Below are 18,339 nucleotides of genomic sequence, written 5' to 3' on the forward strand. Positions count from 1 at the left end.
AGTCAGTAAATTCCCTTTGTAAATTTAAGCCAACCCATTGCATGATGTATTAATCAACCAAATGCAAATACCAGAAACTGGTTGGTTTTTATAAAAGGTATTTATTTGGGGTAGGAGCTTGCTGCATTCAGCTCACAATAGGTTGGCTTGAAGGGAAGACAATGCAGAAATAAAGGTAGAGACACAAGAGGGGAGACAAACCTGGGACCAGGGGACTCACAGCTTCTGTAACTGAGAGCCTCATCCCTAGTTTTCACATTGCATTTATTGGGAAACTACCAAGCAGCTGTTTGCTAGAACTGCAACATCATTTACAATAACAGGAAACAGTTATTGTTCTTATTGAACTTGAGTCTGCAAGTTCTCAAAGACAGGGTCTTAATTATCTGTTGGAAACAAAGACATAGTGGTCTCACAAGGAGAGATGTGCTGTTCCCATGGCTATGCTTGCAACCTAAGGAATGCGGCAATTAAGAGTTTTGAGCAAACAGGAGGAAGCTGTCACAGGCTAAAAGAAAAATGAGCAAACATGCTTTGTAGTTTGAAAGAACACCAAGGCTATGTACCCTGAGATATAAGATATGTTAGTTTCTTAGTATTGTTAATGTGCAGCTGCATGTTATTGCTTGTTCTCATGATAGCTTGAGTATATATGCCACTTGTAGTTAATAAAGTTGTTTGATGAGTCTCTACTCACTGATCCCTTCTCTCTTTGTTTCATTCCTGATACTCTTTGGGCTTAAATTTCTAACAATTATCTTCTTGGTTGCAGCTCCTTGCACCCTGCCTGGCACATACAAGGCACATACATGGCACCCAATACATGTTTACTGAAAGAATGAAAGCTTTCTTCAAGGTGTTGACTAGCAGTAAGTTGGCAGATTACATGGGACCTACATATACTAAAAACCTATTTGTTGTCTGAAATTCAAATTGAACTTGGCCTCCTGTATTTTTATTTGTGGATATCTGGATACTTCCCACTAATGTGAATTTAGGTAAAGTATATCTGTTGGAAATTGAACATTAGAATATCTGTTGGTAATTGAACATTAGAAGAAATCACTGACATTATAAACTTTGAATTCCTTCTGATATTTAAATATTGCAAATATGTACTGTTCTGTACCACCAATTTAGACTTAAGTGGTATCTTATAGGAAATAGGACTTAAGTAATTTTCTTTAGTTTTAATTGTTCACTTTCTGGCTGTGAACCTATACATATATTTATTTTTCCTGAAGATTTACCAGCTCTAGATTGAGGATACTTTTTTTTATTGTATTTTTTGAAGATATATACATCACAAAAAATGTTACATTAAAAAATATAAGAGGTTTATATATACCCCACACCCAACCCACCCCTGCTCCTCACACATCAACCACCTCTTTTATCATTGTGGCACATTCATTGCATTTGGTGAATACGTTTTGGAGCACTGCTGCACTGCATGGATAATAGTTTATAGGGTAGATTACACTCTCCCCCAGTCCATTCAGTGGGTTATGGCAGGATATATAATGTCCAGCATCTGTCCCTGCAATATCACTTAGGACAACTCCAAGTTCCAAAAATGCCCCCACATCACATCTCTTCTTCCCTCTCCCTGCCCTCAGCAACTCCCGTGGCCACTGTCACCACATCAACGCTACAATTTCTTCCATTACTAGTCACAATAGTTCTATAGTAGAATACCAGTAAGTCCACTCTAATCCATATTTTATTCTTCCATCCTGTAGACCCTGGGATGGTGATGTCCACTCCACTTCTATATAGAGAGGGGACTTAGATCTCACATGGTTGGTGGATGTGATTCTCCTGCTTGGAGTTATAGGCACTCTTGATTCCCTGGTATGATCGTTGACCATCTTCACCTCCCTGTCAGCCGACCTGGGTAAGTCCAATGAACTGGAGAGTAGGAGCTGCAACTGGGCTGGCCTCAGGGCCCAGATGGCATATGGCCAGTCCAGAGACTCAAGTCTTCTGAGTATACACCAACCCCAGTGCCAACCACAGGTTCAGTAAAAGTGACAGAGAGGCATGTGTAGAAAGGTCACATATGAGTCCAGCACCTTCACACTTAGCACAAATTCCAAAGTAGGGCCCACTGACAAGGCACTGAACTCCAGAGCCATCTGTCATTGCTGTAGAACCTGTGTGTCTCCATAGCCCTCAGAAGCACCAGTAGCTGGGGTTGTATCTACTTTGGCTGTCTCTGGGACCCTGCTGAGTTGTGCATAAGCATAACCCCTCTGAAGACCTCCCAACTCTTTTTTGAAGACTCTTAGCCATATAATTTCATTTGTCTTAACCATTTCCCCCTTCTATTCAAGGTCTTTTTCTAGTTGCATCACCAGGTAGTGATTGGTAGTAATCTCTCAGTGCCAGGGAGGCTCATCCCCAGGAGTCATGTCCCACGCTGGGGGGAAGGTAATGCATTTACATGCTGAGTTTGGCTTATAGAATGGCCACATTTGAACAACATGGAGGCTCTCAGCAGGTAAGTCTTAGGCACCCTGCAGCTCTAGGCCTAGTTCAAATTTCAGGTACACAGGCTCATAAGCATAGTCATCAGTATCAAGAGCTCATCATTGGAACATCCTTCTTCACTGGTCTTTGCCCTTGCACTTGGGGGATTATTGCTGTTCCATTGGGGAATGTGACAGAGCTCCCCTAACTAGGAACTCAGCATTCCCTCAGTTGTAGTTTGTAATTGTAACTACTAAGAAAATACCCAATGAATATCAGAACATTTTTATGTATCCTATATACATGCCCTGGAGAACTCCCTCCCAACCATGTGTCCCCCATCAATAACACCCCACACTAGGGTTCTTCGCCTGCCATAGTTGAACCCCTCTGTGATCCAAAACTTCAAAAATGATACCTAATATATTGTCAAATTCAATTAATAGGAAAATGAAATAGAAATGATAGGTTTAAAGATTAGAAATAGAATACATACTACTTTAGAAAACCTAAAATAAAGTAAAAAATAAATTGGGATATTAAATAATGAAAAATACCATAAAACTTTGTTTTTGACATTTTGCCTTTCATTAGGTGTTGTCCTTTATGTACAGTGGCAAGGCTGTTTCTTTTAATCCTTCCTCACTGTCTACATACTTTTTTTTTTTAATTTTTAATTTTGTCGTCAAAAAAGTTTTAGATCACAGTAAAGTCACATATACAATATAGGGGAATCCCATATATCCAACATCAAACCCTTTTCCCCTTCCCCAGCAATGATCTTTTTACATGTTCATGTTATATTTGCTGTAACTGATGTACAGATATTGAAACATAACTACAAAACATGGTTCCAGTTTGGTTTACATTATGGTATATATTTTAGATTGTACAATTTTCTAAATACTTATTTACATTATGGTTTACATTATGGTTTACATTTTAGCCTATAGATTTTTATATATTTTTGGTGAAATTTAACATGTCCTATAGCCATCATCTCATGATCTTGTGGAATACTTCCATTGCCCCCCAGTTACCCTGCTTTCATCTATTCTATTCCTCTTCCCCCCCACCCCACCCACCCAAGGCCCACAGTGACAACCAAGCTTCACTGCTTGCAGAACCAGATTCACAGATACTTGGAACAATGCTGAGGGCTTGACACACTAGACTATCCTACCCCATTAGGAGCCACCAGTTCTCTAGAAAGACACAATTCCCTATGTTTGAGAACTTCAGGCCTCCCCAAGATGGGGGTACAGATACTCTTTAAAACAAGGTTTGTGCTAGGGCTTGGATTAAGTATAAAAGAGTGAGGATATACATGATTTGTTCTCAATCCATAATGAATACAAATCTCAACAAAGCTGAGCATTTGCTACATTTTTAGCTAGAATGCTAAAATAAAATTTTGCCTCTTTCTAGGCTGTTCTGTTCCCATGATTTTCTCAAGAGCAAAAACATAAGCTACCATGTCATGTGGACATGTATCCTCTTGAATATTAATCAACAGCATTTTCTGTGTGCCTGTGGTTCAAACTCAGGAAAAAAGAAGCATACATAACTTATAGGTGTATTTCCTATTATAGGCTCTTATCAGAAACAGTCTATCTCATAGTTTTAGATGTTAGTGAAACATTGCTATTAATTTTTTCAGAAGAATACAATTTAACAGTAAAATAATTTTATTAGTTTCTATTGATTCCATAACAAATTTTACAAATTTAGTGACTTACCTCAACATAAATTTATTATAATTGTAGGGGGAGCTAGAGCCCAATAGTTAAATGGCCTAAGCATCCTGGATACTACTTTGCTATAATCCAGGGGCACAGTATAATTGCACTCAGTTTCCGGGGGATGAACTTGAAGCTCTACCAACATATGCACCAGCTAATCAGTATATGTGACATGATAGGTATGCCACTGTAAGAGCCAATCATCTATTCTGACAGTAGTAACATAAAAGCAGCTCCCATGTAAACAGAGGAGAGAACAAAGGAAGCTTAAAGGAAGAGGAGCAGAGAGAGATGGAAAAGAGATTGAAATAAACTCAATATGGATAAACTCCCCATGGCTTTATGTGCCTTCTTCTTTGCAAATGGCCCTGACTCCCCACTCTGGCAGAGGATCTCAGACCTGACATTTGGTATAGCTGGCAGGACCCTCCAAGCACGGTGACTAGATCTTCAGCCCTGGTGGGTCCGACAGTGCACAATGGGGATGGGATATGGCCCCTTCAGATCTTTGGTATCTGGTGGCATTGATTCTCCTGTAATGGGCCCCTCCAGAGAGCTGGTATATGGTTCATCCCACTCTGGAGTTTATTGCAAAGACACCAGAATCTTTAGGAGCCACATTAACCCTTTCCCAGAAGGAATGGGCTGGGAAAGTGCCCTGATTGTTCCTGATTATGCTGTGGGAACAGCACAGGGAAATTTTAGCTGTGCAAATCTGTGTTCAGAGACTTACAGAGGGACTGGAGGGACTGGAGGTCCACCTGAGTGTGTTGAGGAAGAGACAGCTCTCAAGGAGGTTGATGGTACTGTGAGTACTCATGATGAGCCCCGGGATGGGTCCCCACATATCCCCAGGACTCTGTGTCAGATGATATGGCACAATGCTGGGGAGCTCCCAGAGACTGTTAGTAACTGGGCCACTTATATAGACCTGGTTCAGATTGTGCATGAGATGGGAATGTGCTGGATGATGTTCAGGCAAATTACACGGGCCCAGGTCGTAAACTCCTTTCCACCCATATTTAGGACATGATTCTGGCTGCAACTCCACTAGGTACTTTTAGTTCTTTAGCAGCCTTCTTAGCCCTATACATGGATAAAGTGGGACTGTGGAGTCAAAAATGTTCCCTCTCCCTTCTGGAGCAGCACAAGGAGGGGGCCATAGGGGTGGAGGAAGGGACAATGGCCCAACTTGGGTCCAGGGGAGCAGGTCCCTGAGGCCCCTGACAGTGTCTTGACTGCAAATGTGGGCAGATCTCATTGCTGCCAGTGTGAATCCAGATAAGATAAATCAGTAACCTAATGAAGTGCTATTAGCTCTCTGGAAGGAGCTGGTGCCAGAATAGCAGTACATAAAATTGCAGAGGGGGGAAGCCCCCACTAAAGGGATCCTCTCCATTTATGTTTTACAGGCAGAACCAGAGGACAGTGTCTATGAAAATTGACAAATGGGCTGAAGAACCCGATTAGGGAGGACCAGAGGCCTCACATAGTCCCCCATGTGGCCCGCCCAGAAGCTAAATGGAACATGGCACATGATGGTAGATTACTGTGAACTGAATAAAGTGACTCCACCTTTACATGCAGCAGTCCAATCAGCGACTGAGATCATAAATCAGCTATCACATGTGTTGGGACAATATTATGTGGTGTATTTGGCTAATGCTTTTTACTCTATAGATATTGCACCAGAGAGTCAAGAACAATTTGCCTTTACATGGGAAGGATACCAGTATACCTTTTGGTGCTTCCTCAAGGGTATATTCATAGCCCAACCATCTGTCATAGTTTGATTGTGCAGGATCTCTCTACTTGGATGCATAAATTCTCTGTGATGCCATGCTAACCTCTGATTCTCATTCAGATTTAGAATAAGCAGCCAAGGACCTATGAGATAGGATAATGACATGGGGTTGGGCAGTCAACAAAGCAAAGATCCAAGGGCCTGGAGTATCTGTCAGATTCTTGGGAGTTGTTTGGTCAGGTAAGACAAAAGTTACCCCTGAGGCAGTCATAGAGAAGGTACAAGTATACCCCCACCCTACTACTGTAAAACAGTTACAGGCATTTACTGGTCTTTTAGGATATTGGAGGGTGATTATACCTCATTTGGCAGATACACCGCCCCTTGTATGCCCTCCAGAAAAAGGAAAGAGTTTGGAATTGGACCCATGAACATGATTTTCAGGCTGTCAAGTAGGCAATTGGTCAGTCTCAGGCCTTGCAAGTTACTGATCATTCCCTGTCTTTCCAACATGATGTCAGTTGTCATGATGCCAGGTACAGCTGTGGCCTCTGGCAAACACATGGGAAATGTATACCCTTAGGGTTCTAGTCCCAACTATGGAAAAGGGAAGAACCCTGCTATTCTCTCATTGAGTGTCAGTTAGTGGCAGTCTATGCCACCCTTCAGGCATGTGAAGTGCTTACAGGACCACAATGAGTCCTAGTATGAACCCCCCTCCCTGTAGCAGGATGGGTATGTTCATTGTTGAATGCCCCCAGGACTGTGGTGGCTCAGACAACCACATTGGCCAAATGGGGCACGTACTGAAACAGCAGCCAATGTTGAGTACTAGCCCCCTGTCTGTACAGTTGCAGAAAGTGTCAGGACCAGTAGTTGACCCCTCGGGCAGAGGGCTTCATGGCCCCCAGGCTTTAGAGCCTAGCCCATACACAGATGGAATGGGCTCTACGCCACCTGATGCCTGGTGTACAGATGGGTCTGACAAAGGCATGGTGATGTCTTGGGCCACTGTAGGTATCTGAGTGGGTACAGAAGATATCTAGTTTGAAACTGGATTTGGTCAAAGCAGCCAGTGGGGTGAACTGAGAGCCATGTCGTGAGTTAATGCATGAACCTGGGCCAATTACTGTATATACAAATAGTTGGGTCATGTCAAAGGACTAATTTTATGGCCTCCCCAGTAGGTACAGCAAACATTGATGATTGGAGAAAGATCTCTCTGAGGACAAAATTTGTGGAAGGACTTGTGGTCCAAAGGGCAAGAGAGCAGCATAACTGTTTATCATGTTGCAGGGCATGTGCCTCTCATAAGCCCAGGAAATGACACTGCAGTCTAGCACAAGTAAGAGCTTTATACCATCCAACGAATGGATGAGCTGCCTGGTTACATAGGCATGTGGGACATGTGGGGGCTCGAACCAGGCAATATGGCATTCCATTAACAACTGCAGATGCAATGAACACAGTAACAACCTGTGAGCTATGCACTAAACAGTACCCATTAGACATCAGGTGCCTATGATAAAAGGAGTTGTAAAGCAAGGAGATAGACACCTACAGTATGGCAGTAGATTATAGTGGACCCCTGCCCTCTGATAAGGATGTAAGTTCCTATTCACAGCTGTGGATACTAACACAGGTTTAGATTTTGCCCTTCCATTCAGAATAGCCACCCAAAAGAGTACCATTGTGGCACTGAATACTTTAACTGCCCAGTACAGGCATCCCCTTGAAGTGTGGAGTGACAGAGGCACCCATTTCACAGGTTCCAAAGTACAAACCTGAGCAAAAAATGAAGACATTGATTGGCATTTGTATGTTCCGTATCGACCACAGGCTGCAGGTATGATTGAACAGTATAATGGTTTGTTAAAGGACAAGTTACACATGACGTCTCCAAAGGAACCAACCTTGCAGGGGTGGGCTACCTGCGTGCCATGGGCAGTACACCTTCTAAATGAGCAGCTGCAGTGAATGGGTTAGTCACCCCTAGACTTGGTTGTACAGCGATATGCTTTACCCTTACATATAATAATGAGTGCCTCAGACTCTCTTGCATTTCCTAAAGTGTTAGATGGAAATTTGGTATTGCCTGTCCCCATTGCCTTGGGGTCAGGACAAACAATGGCATGGACATGGCTATGGACTGTTGTTACTGAAGTTCCCACTTGGAGAGCCATCTTGTTACCATATGGAGATGGCATGAAGAGGGAATTGAGGGAAGCAGACTTGGCTCAATGGATAGAGTGTCTGCCTACCACATGGGAGGTCCACGGTTCAAACCCAGGACCTCCTTGACATGTGCTGAGCTGGCCCATGTGCAGTGCTCATGCACACAAGGAGTGCTGTGCCACGCAGGAGTGTCCCCTGTGTAGGGGAGCCCTACGCACAAGGAGTGCACCCCATAAGGAGAGCCACCCATTGCAAAAGAAAGTCCAGCCTGCCCAGGAGTGGTGCCACACACATGGAGAGCTGATGCAGCAAGATGATGCAACAAAAAGAGACACAGAGTTCCATGCCACTGACAAGAATAGAAGTGGACAACAGAAGAACACACAGTGAATGGACACAGAGAGCAGACAACTGGGCGGGGAAGGGGAGAGAAATAAATTTTAAAAACAAATCTTTAAAAAAAAGGGGGATTGACTGTGACACCATGGGTTTATAAATGACTGTCTGAAATATAAGTTGCACTGCCTGAAAATTCTGGGGGAACCCTTCTGGAGGGAACTTTTGTCTTCAAATGTGGCCTATACCAGTGCTCCCAGTGGAGCTATCCTCTTTGTGGTCAACTTTAGTGCAGGGAGACAAGGTATGGTATTCCAGACCAGAGTGGCCACCAATGCCTGCTACCATTCTGCCCCAAAATAAACTGGTTGCATGTATATTGCCTGAGGGATGTGATTTACCTCTCATGGTATCTGTTGCCCTATTGTCTTTCTGCCCAGGTTGACAGCCACCAATACTATACTGTCATGGGTTCATAGCTCTGCCCATGTTCACAACATAACCCAGTCCTGGATATGCACTGACCTACCGGCAGAAGAAGCAGGAGGTCTTCCAAGGACCATCACCCCAGTAACTGAGGCTAATTGGACATGGCTTCAGACAGCTGACCATTCCACACCAAAATGGGAGAGAACACAAAAAGGATTAGAAGTACTACTCCAAAGAGACATGGACAATACCTGCTTCCCCCCAGTGGGTTATGCTATCTATAATGGGTGGGGATGGCTTCCAGCTGAACATGTAACATTAAGGGAAATAGTACCCCAGTGCATTGAACAATGTGCCAGTGGTTCCCGGAGAATAGCGGGATGGACCCCCGGTTTCTTTCTAATCGTGCTGTAGTCAATAGTCAAACCAGGTTTTGGTGGGAACATCTGGGATCCATTTGGAAATGGGTTATGTTAATTGGCATTGGTTTTGTAATTTTCTTAGTTATGTTTTTTTGTGCCTTATATTGCTGTGGCCTTTGCGCCCAGGGTGTGGCCCTGCAGCAGCGAGCCCTTAAGATGCTGGCCATTTAAGGGGTGGAATGTACAGGTAGCTAGAGCCCAGTCATTAAATGGCCCAGGCATCCTGGATACTTCTTTGCTATATCTGGGATGCAGTGATACAGCAAAACTGCACTCAGCTTCTGGAGGATGAATTCGAAACTCTACCAACACATGCACCACCTAATCAGTATATGTAACATGAGAGTTATGTTACTCTAAGAACCAATCATATATTCTGATAGTAGTAACATGAAAGCAGCTCCCATGTAAACAGGAGTGCAGAGAACAAAGGAAGCGTAAAGGAGCAGGAAGAGGAGAAAGCAGAAAGCAGAGAAAGGTGAAAAAGAGCATGGGATAAACTCAGTATGCATAAACTCCCTCTAGCTCCACGTGCCTTCTTTGTATATGGCCCTGACTCCCCCACTCTGGCAGAGGATCTCAGACCCTACAATAATACAACTTTGTAGGTCAGGAGTCTGATAAGGATTTCACTGGGCTAAAATGAAGGTGCAGAAGGGCCGTGTTTCTTTTCTGGAAGCTCTGCAGAGAATCCATGTTTTTTGTTGTTCTTCTTATTGTCTTTTCTGGTTTCTAAAGGCCCATGCCCCCTGCCTCCCTTCCCTCCAATCTTTGGCTTGTGGCCTCCTTCCTCCATCTTTAAAGCAGCAATATTGTATCTCTTTGGTCCTTCTGTTGTCCCATCTCCCTCTGATCACACTGGGGAAAGGTTCTCCATTTTTAAGGACTCATATGATTATACTGGGCCCACCCATTTTAAGGTCCTTAGCCTTAATCATATCTGCAAAATCCCCTTGCCATGTAAGGTAACATACAGTCTGTGTGGATTAGAATGTGAATATCTTTGGGAGGAGAGGAGGGGGTCCACTCTTACCACTGGTGGTTTTAGTCAGTGTAATAGGGCAAGAAAAGGAAATAAATGGCATTCAGATTCAAAATGAAGACAATAAACTACCTTTATTCACAGACAACACACTCATCTATCTAGAAAGTCTGATAGAATCTACAAAAAAGCTACTAGAACTAATACATGAGTTTAGTGAGATTGTAATATACCAGATCAATATACAAAAATAAATTGTATTTCTATAACTAGCAACAAGCAGTTGAAAAGTTGGAATAAAAATACCATATCATCCAAAATCATGAAATCCTTAAGGATAAATCTAGCCATTGTAGAAATGGATCTGGGCTGGTGTACAGTCTTCCTTCCTGGTTTGGCTACTAAGTATTGCCTTCTCTAAAACCAGTATTCTCAAATACATTTACTCCTCATGATTAGTGTCTTTATAAACTCCAAGTTATTTTTTACAGTGGAAGCTGTATTGTGCCACCTAGAACCCTCTTCAGAACCAAAGCACTCATTCCCCCAGCTGCTGGGAGTGTTGGCTGCTGAGTCCACTCCAAGAACTGCCCTAGCAGAAGAGAGCCCCTTCTCTGTAGCAGCCCACACCCTGTGACTGGTGGGTCTAAACAAGGCCTGGCTCCCTTGCCTCAACTCAGGAAAAACTCTGAAAGCCCATGCTAGCACCAGAGCTTCCCCTTGTACTGGCTGAGACCTCTTAGAATTGTAGGGCAGTTCAACTTCTTCCCATTCTCTCTAATCCTGCTGCTCTCACTCCCTCACAGATATTATCCCAAGGGCATTTCCCAATAAAACTGCTGCATAGTAATCTCTTTTTTTAAGTCTGTTTTCCAAGAAACTTGACTTAAGACATTTTACTTAATGCCTTAAGTCATTAAATGTAGAGATATCATTTTATTATATTATTAAATATAATATTAAATATAAAATAAATAGGACATATATCCTAGTATATTGGTCTTTTCACCTGCCCAATCCTTGTTTCCCACTTGGAGACCTTTTAGTAATATTTTATTGATCTTAACCCAAATCTCAGTTAACTTTTTAAAAACTTACATAGCTATTACATGAATACATTTTCATTGTAAAAAAATTCAAATAGTGCAAAATAGAGAGTAGACCTCTCCAAACACACTGCCACTAGTGTGTAACCATTATTATGATTTAATTGAATTAACAGCATGGCTTTCTGGTTAAGAGAAATTTTAACTCCATCGACAAATGCAAAGGTATCATAGATTAAAAAGGGGTTCCTAACATGATGTCACAAGGTTTGTTAGCATGCTGCTTAATTAGCAGAATGATTTTGGGAACGGTCGCATAAACCCAATAATTTCAGATACAATAGCAGCAAAAGTAGGAGAATAAACACCTGCTTTTTGCTGTTTCACAAGCAAAGGAGATATTTGCCAGCATGCACAGAGAATCAGACTGGTAGTTTTCAGCCAACATCCGATTGATTGGTAGCTATGCCACGGTGGTGGTTACACATTTTTAATATCATAGCAGCTCACATGATTGTCTTGAAGATGAAAACCAAAATGATCCAATAAATATAAATTCACTTTATAAATCATTGGCTCCCAATCTTTTCACTTTCCCCATACAGAAGTTGTTGCATAAGTTGACAACAGCTCTGGGTTCTGAGAATTCCCTGATCTGAATTAGCTGAAACTTGTCAGCTATTTTTCTACCACTCAAAGACATATTATGCACCTGTTTAACAAAATATCAGACCCATTCCCTAAGTTAAATATGCCTATCTAGGACCTCCCTGTGCTTGCCCTCTAGCCCTTGGGGATTACTGTTAAAAACCATTGACCCTTCAAGCAGACCAGCAGAATAATCTAATATAGGAATTAGAGCCACACAAATATTAATTCAAATCCCACTGTTTACATTACTGTGTGAGTGTTCAAGTTATTATAGTCATTTTAAATCTCTTTTTGGTTTACAAAGATGGTGGCACCAGCTCCTCCCATTCCAGATGCTCTCTGTCACTCTTCCCATCAAGAACTGGAGTATTATCCTCTTGAAACTGGTCTAGCATTGTGTAGCAGTTTGATATTATTTATGAATTCCAAAATAAAAGATATTATGTTCATAAACTGGTCTATTCCTCTGGGTGTGATACCCTTTGATTGTCTTAAATTTTACATTTACTTCATTAAATTAAGGTTAGGGCTTTGATTCAGCAATGTCATTAGGTCAACTCAGGGTTGAGTCCTGGCCCCCCTTGGGGCTATATAAATGGACACTCACTCAAGAAGCTATACAGAGGAACAGAGAGAACTCCACAGACATGGGGGGGGGGGCGGGGAATTTAAATAAATAGAAAGAAGAAGAAGGAAAAAAAACAAAACATAGACATGTTACCAGAGAGAACTTTGAACCTGGGGCTCTGGAGAAAGCTAAGCCATTCACCTGACAGTTTACAGCTGACCTTGTGAAGAGAACAGAGCAGCTGAGCCAAGAAAGAAATGGGCCCTATGCCAGCCTACAGCTGAGATTGGAAGAAGCTGGGCCCATGGAGTCTTAAGAGGCAGAAGGAAGGAGAGGCCAGACAGACATCATCCACCATCTAACTTCAACACATTGCAACTGACTTTGGGTGAGAAATCAATCTTGAGTTGGACTCTTTAGGACCTTGTAACTATAAGCTTTTACCACAAATAAATATCCTTTATAAAAGCCAACAGATTTCTGGTACTTTGCATCACCACCCCTTTGGCTGACTAATACACCTTGGAATCTGCTTTTATCAATAGAATATGGCAGATGCTGTACAACTTCTGAGGGAAGACCTCAGGATGCCTTGCAGGTTTCTGTTCTTGCTCTATTTCTGCCCTAAGAACCTCATGAGAGGAAAGCCTGGGCTGGCTTACTATTGGAGAATGAGAAGCCACCTGTACAGCCAGGTTCAGCTGATAGCCACCACCAACCACCAGACATGTGGGCAAGTCCATTAGGAATATCCAATCTAAGGCAATCTGCCAAATAGTCCCATGAGTGACCCTGGGTGAGATCAACAAAAGACTCACCCATTCAACCCACAGAATCATAAGAAATATTTTTGTTTTAAGCCACTATGTTTGGGAAGGCGGTGGGTTGCTATATACCAATAGACAACAATTTCATAGTAATGGCTAATGTTTATGGGAGGTTTTCTTCATGCCAGACATGGCACCAGGCTTCTTAATTGCATTCTCTCAATTCATCCTTCCAGCACTCCTGTCCAGTTAATACTATTATCTCCATTTTAAAGATAAGAAATCTGAAGCACAAAGATCTTAATAAATATGCTTAAGGCCACCTAGATAGTAAACAGAGGAGCCAGAACTGAGCCCATGCTTTTATCACTATGCTAATTATATTTGCTATAAGTCTTATTCTTTTTACCCAGTGTAGCAGTTTGATATTATTGATGAATTCCAAAAAGAAATATTGGATCATGTTTGCAAACTGGTCTTTTCCTCTGGGCATATTCGATTATATTGGATTCAGAGGTTTACTTGATAAGTAATCAAGTAAACATCTTATGTCTTGTGCCAGTAGGGCATTGAGTCCCTGCCCCTTGGTGGGTGGGACTCACACACAGGTAAAAGAGTTGGAGGGTTTTCCCTGATGTTGGAGTTTTGATGTTGAAGGTTGATGCTGAAGTCTTAAGCTGGAGGCCTGGGAAGTAAGCATACATAGGAAAGAGAAGCAAGCCCCTGGAAGAGAGGAACCCTGAGCCCAGAGAGAAGCAAGACCTGCGAAGAGAGGAACACAGGAAGACTGAACCCTCGCAGATGTCAGCAGCCATCATGCTCCAACACATGGCAACAAACTTTGGTGAGGGAAGTAACTTATGCTTTATGGCCTGTTATCTGTAAGCTCCTACCCCAAGTAAATACCCTTTATAAACCAACCCATTTCCAGTATTTTGCATCAGTGCCCCTTTGGCTAATAGAATTTCATAACGAGGAGTGGAGAAGTGCTTTTGCAATTACCGAAATGCTGGAATGGTTTTATGAATGGGTAAAGGGTATTTTTTGGAGGAATTGTGAGATGCTTGATGGAAAAGGCCTAGATTGCTTTGAAGAGACTGTTGATAACAATATGGATGCTAAAGAGACTTTTTATGATGCCTTAGAAGTAAATGATGAAACTATTATTGGAAACTGGAGGAAAGATGATCCATGTTTTAAAGTTGCAGAGAACTTAGCAGGATGAACTCCTGGTGTTTTCTGGAAGACAGAATTTGAAAATGGCAAACCTGGGCATTAGGTGAAGAAATTTCCAAAGGAAACCCAGAACATGCAGCTTGGCTTCTCCTTGTAGCTTATAGGAAAATGCTAGATGAGAGAGATATGCTGAGGACTGAACTGTTGGGCAAAAGGAAACAGAAACTGATTCTGGAAATTCCAAGCCTCTGGAAAGCAAGCTCCCAGATGGAAGTGCCCCACTGGAGGACTTAACTAAACTTGGAACTTGTAAATAAGGATTGAAGATATAGTTATGTCAGAAAGACTTATGAAAAGTCTTACTGTCTTCTTGCATGCTAAACCAACAAGGTTTTTGAGAGAGCCATATGAACAAAACCACTGTCAGCTTGGACTAAAAGGGATGTGGAAAGGAGATATTGAAGGAGAAACAGATTTAAGAGGAAAACCATGGAAGCTGAGATCTGGAATTAAGACATCACCTTGGGCCAAGAGAGGATCCCCACCCATGTGTACAGAGAGGGTGAGTTTGCACCAGCAGCTGAAGAGGGTGGATGTTCTCAACCAATGTTCTGGGAGAGTTTTGCCACCACAGGGTACAGAGAGTGTGGAGCACATTCCCCAAGGATTAGGGCAGTTAAGGTCAGTACCCCACAGTCTGAGATGGGTGGACCTGTCCCCCAAAGGTTAGGGAAGGCCAGGTGGCCAACTTGTTGCTTTGAGAGGGTTGAGCCTGCATGTCAAAGGTTAGGGAAGCCCAGGTGGTCAACTAATTGCTCTGAGAGGGTGGAGCCTTTATGCCAAAGGTTAGGGGGAATGTTGTTTTCACATCACTGTACTAGGAGGGTTAAGACTGTAACCCAAGGATTGGGTAAGGTGTGGCAATCACCCCAACATTCTTGGAAGGAAAGGTCTGCAGCTTGGTCAACACCTAGATGCTTCATGAGGGTGGAACCAAAAAAATGGCCATTGGGCAAGCATGTGGAAAGTGTGGGTTCCCATAGGGCACCAAGGAGAAGAAATGATCTTCTTAAGAATGACTCTCAGACTAAAATCAAATGGAGGATGCCCTGCAGGTTTACTGAACTGTTCAGGACCCATGACTCATGTTTCCCTCCCAATTTCTCCTTATTGTAATGAAAATGTTTATTCTTTTTCTGTCCATTTGTGTATTGGAAGCAGATAAATTGTTTTGTAATTTCAGAAGTCTACATCCAGGCATAACTTTGCCCCAAGACAAACTGTACTTCTTTAAATTGATTGTGATATGAATTAGCACTTGTATTTGTTACTGATTAAAGTTCTTTTATTATTGTAATATCTTTTTGGAATTCAGAGGGTGGAGTGTAGCAGTTTGCTATTATTGATGAATTCCAAAAAGAAATAAATATTGGATTATGTTTGTAAATGGTCTTTTCCTCTGGGCATATTAGATTATATTGTGTTATAATTATATTATATATGGTGCTAGTAGGGTGTTGAGTCCCCGCCACTTAGTGGGAGAGGACTCACAGATAAAAACATGGCAAAGGACAGAGTTGGAGGGTTTTTTTGATGTTGGAGTTTGATGCTGAAGTCTTAAGCTGGATCCCTGGAAAGTAAGCACAGAGAGGAAAGAGAAGCAAGCTCCTACCCAAATAAATACCCTTTATAAAAACCAACCCATTTCTAGTATTTTGCATCAGCACCCCCTTTGGCTACCTAATACACCCAGACTATACTGCAGCCCATCATTTTAATTTTTTATCTCCTAAACAACCACCACTTGATTAAATCTCATATATTCAATATGATTTACTGCCACCTCCTATGGGCCAGAAATTGTGCTAGGACTAAGAGTAAAAAATTGAATCAAAATAGTATTCTGCTACCTCCAAGTTAAGCCTAACACACATACGCTTACCCCTACCTGATATAGAAGTCAAAAGCATTCAGTGCCAATACAGGGACCTCTGAGTTTTTATCAACAGCTATGTTACTGAATACATACTATTGTGAGGCACTCTTCTGAGCATTTAATTCATTTGTAGGAGACATGTTCTGTTATCGTGTTTCTGTTAACCTGTAGAAGAAGAGACAGAGGCTCAGAGAGATGAAATATCCTGCCCAAGTTTCACAGCCATTAAGTCGCAGAGTCAGATCTCAAATCTAGGACCCTCTGGCTCTTTAGATGTTCTCTTGCCCAAAAGTTGCCCTGCCTTCTAACACACACATGCACTCAAAAACACTTAGGTAGTATCTATTAAGGCCAGGCACTGCTGTATGAAGTCCCTGCACTCATGAAGCTTAATATTCTAGTGAGAAAGACAGACAACACACCAAATAAAAAGGATATAAAGTAACATTAGAGTGTTAAGTGAATTGGAAAAAAAAAAAGCAGGATGGGGAAAAGGTAGGGAAACTCTCTCTGAGGAGGTGTGAGCAGAGACCTGAATGAAGTGAGGGCTCCAGCAATATGAGTATCTGAGGGAGTGGGGGAGGGCAAAAGCCTTGAGGTGTAAGTTTTCCTTGCTGACTTTGAGGAACAGTAAGGAGTCCTGTGTGGCTGGAGAGTGACGAATGAGGGGAGAGTGGAAGGAAATGAGGTGGGAGAGGGAAGCAGCACTCACACCATGCAGGGCAAGACTTTCTGGGAAGTCATTGGGGAGTGGAGAGCAGGGCAATGATATCATGTACTCCCAGTACATGATAGTAGGATCCCTGTGGCTGCTGTGAAAGCAAGTGTGCAAGGAGAGCAGCTAGGGAGCTCATTAAAAGATCCAAGAGAGAGATGATAATGGCTAGGACTGCAGTGATAGCAGTGGAGTGGGTGAGAACAGTCAGATGCAAAACCCTTTGAACACAGGGCCCACGGGATTTGCTGATGGATGGAAACTTGGAAACCCAAGTTTGTTGTTATGTTTTTTGTTCTTTTAAGTTGAGCAACTGTGTGAATGATATTGTTGCCCCCTTCTGAGATGGGGAACATTGGTGGAGAGGTCGTTTTGAAAAGGAGAGGAATAGAATCAAGAATTCAATTTCAACATGTTAAATTTAATATACATATTAGACATCTATGTCAAACAAGAGACTGGATATAAAAGGCCAAAAGTTAAATGAAGAGACCAAGGTTAGAGGAATAAATTTGAAAGTCCTCAGCATATAGTGGCATTTAAAAGTCACAAGACTGGATGGGATTCATTCATTCCATCAACAATTATTGAGATCTTATTTTGTGCTGAGCAGTATTCTAGGCACTGCAACAGTGAAGATACACAAAGAAGAACCCCTACCCTCATGGAGCTTACATTCTAATGTCAGAGGGTAAGCTAAATAAGTAAGAAAATATGTAGTATGTTAATTGGCAATAACTGCTAAGGAGAAAAATAAAACAGGGGTGCATGGAAAGGTTGCATTTTTAAACAGGATGGCCAGGGAAGTCCTCACTGACAAAATGTGTTATTTGACCTTAAGGCTTGAAGGAAGTTTGGGCGTGAGCCTGCACATACTTGGGGACGAGCATTCCAGGCAGAGGCAACAGCAAATGCAAAGGCAGGCGACCGTCAAGAAAGTTCACAGAAAAGCAGAGAGTGTGGCTGAAGAAGGAAGAGCCCGGGAGAGTCTCTTATATAGAAAGACTGGGAAGGCAGTTCGTACACGGAATTATACTAGGGACGTGTCATAGGCTCTCCAAGAGGTTCAAATCTTAACAGCTCCCAAACTCCGCCCCAGCACGCAGCTCACAGCGCCCTCCCTTAGCCGGAACTCAACCCTCGGGCACTGGGACCGGAAGTAGCTTTCTACCGACCGT

General features: G+C 42.4%; 1 long non-coding RNA gene across 1 annotated transcript in view; it reads left to right on the forward strand.

Moving 5' to 3' along the window:
- Positions 1–9,477, forward strand: part of LOC131275757 (uncharacterized) — a 45,838-nt gene extending 36,361 nt beyond the window's left edge. The window contains exons 3-5 of the long non-coding RNA XR_009183175.1: positions 773–869; positions 1,743–1,897; positions 5,627–9,477. This is a non-coding gene — a long non-coding RNA (uncharacterized lncRNA). The remainder of the gene's footprint in view (positions 1–772; positions 870–1,742; positions 1,898–5,626) is intronic.
- The last annotated feature ends 8,862 nt before the right edge of the window (positions 9,478–18,339 follow it).

Source organism: Dasypus novemcinctus, chromosome 24 (assembly GCF_030445035.2).
Source record: "Dasypus novemcinctus isolate mDasNov1 chromosome 24, mDasNov1.1.hap2, whole genome shotgun sequence".
Lineage (NCBI taxonomy): Eukaryota > Metazoa > Chordata > Mammalia > Cingulata > Dasypodidae > Dasypus > Dasypus novemcinctus.